The following is a 2,242-nucleotide window of genomic DNA, read 5'->3' as shown; positions in this document are numbered from 1 at the left end:
GGCTCTTTCCCGTGCATCATGATCTTATATGCGACTTCCGCCCACTTATTTTGCAATTCTAGTGGCAGACATGTATCCCATTTCCTTCAACGTTATACATACATTACGTAACTTAATGGCAAAGTCAGTTAATACGTCAGCTGACCTTCCGACAGATTTATGGTTTAATAACTCAGCAATTAGTTCCCGCGCAACAAGGTGCTCTTTACCAAATAAATCATATAAAATTCGTTTAGCCCTATCATAGCCTAAATGACTGGGCAAAGAAATGCAAGATTCAATTGCCGTTCTGGCCTTTCCTTTGCAATAATATAACAAATACGACAGCAATTGGCCCTTATCTGACGGTTTACTCTCTATAAGGCTATTGAACTGACTAATGAAACGGTAATACTGACCCGGTTGTCCATCAAAGTAAATCATATCGATCTTAGGTAAAACCATGTTACCGACCAATGTATGTAAAGTGTCCCTCAGTTCATCAACCCAATCGATTTTTGAGATGTTACATGCCTCTCCTGAGTGATTATTACACCCAGTTTCACAATTCAAATAATTTTCCACTTTAGCATTTATTCCACATTTATCTACGGGCAATCGTTCATCGTCCTTGATGACGTTGCATTCTAATTCGACGATATCAACCTCTTCTTGAAGATCTAACATCTTAAGTTGCCGTTCCAATTCAAGTCTCTTTTCTAAATTCCTTTTCCTCAGCAATGCTTTGTCTAACTTTAATCTAGAAGTACTTAGCTGGCTAAAGAACATACTATTAAGGCTAATATCATCACATTTATCATCGTTAACGTCATACATACCACAAACAGCTCTGGAAATTTTACCGTCCAATTTGTCGTTTCCCTTCTCTCTTTTGCTTCGAGTTTCCATAGTACACCTTCGTTCAGTAGAACCAGAATTTGGAGCCAAATTACTGTCCAGACTAATCCAGTGTGAACACAGAACCAATAATTGGAGACCTTTATGTTACGTCCAATTATGAGTTTTTGCCCGTTCCAACTATTGAAGTACTGGCCGTCGATATTCACAAATCACGAACCCAAGTAGGCAAGAGAACCAAAACTCCAAATAAGATACCAAGTTTATTCGCAATCCACAAATAATCGACCAAAGTCGTTCTTCAATTTTGTAGGTTCCTGGAGCAAAAACTCCCAAATACCAAACCAATGACAAAAGAAACCAAAATGTCCGAAAAGAATGATATGAACAATCAAGTCCAAAGGTTAAGTAAAACAAACACATCCAAAAAACACAGTAAAATTGATGTACAGTAAAAAGGTTTTAATCAGCCAAATGTCTTCAGTTCTCCCGTAACACCCTGGCATGCTCACTTTTTCGTCAGTGATATCGGAGGATAGCTACGCTTCATTTAGGACTATGATCTCTAAATCCAACCTCACTCACAAGTTTCTGACTCCCCATAGTTCATAACTTAGTCACCTTACATCACTATAGAGGCGTTTGATGTTTTATCTCATCACGTAGTGCTCCTCTACAGTGGTGTCTGTTTTAAGTATTTAAAAAGGTTGTTATTTGACGTGAGTTAGCAAGTCCTGTGGAACTGGGCGGTGCATGTTTTTGCCTGTGTACCATGTTTCATTGGCAGGAACATGGTATTTCGGTTCTGGATCATGGATTGTTGATGAAGTTCAATCGACACCAAAATGTGTTTTTAATGATTTCCTATAACTGTCCTACCGATTTATGTCGGCTGTCACAACATATGATGTGATGGAAGAGGCTATTTATCGAGCCGTACCAGGTCTAAAGGGTCTCACTGAAGTCTTCTCGGTTTCTGAAGTTCTCAGACACAGAGACTTGGTTATCGTGGGGTTTAACGGTAAGAGTGGCGCGAACACACTAATTGCCGTTGTGGTCTGAAGGACTACGCTATGTGATAGTTGACTCTACTGTTATATACCATGTCTGTAAGCTTTGTCCTGACTATCACATACTCGCTCAAGTACTCCATGGACCTCTGTGCCGGCTGATTCTTATGCTTTTGGTGATCATGTAGCGGGACTTCTAACGGCGTTCTTCTTGTCCAACTCGAATTTGAAATGACCGTTTAACTGATAGTCTTTCGCTTGTCAGTGAGGTTTTTTCTGTAACGTGTGCAGACTATAGCAATTGCTTTTGAAACTTTTGAGAACTTATAACGGAATCAAAAAACAAATATTTGTCTCCGATGTTTGCAGGCTTAGGGCCACTGCCGGGATATTTT

This window comes from Schistosoma mansoni, chromosome W (assembly GCF_000237925.1).
Source record: "Schistosoma mansoni strain Puerto Rico chromosome W, complete genome".
In the NCBI taxonomy this organism is placed as follows: Eukaryota; Metazoa; Platyhelminthes; class Trematoda; order Strigeidida; family Schistosomatidae; genus Schistosoma; species Schistosoma mansoni.
The sequence above is the reverse complement of the archived record's forward strand: the minus strand, read 5'-3'. Positions refer to the sequence as shown.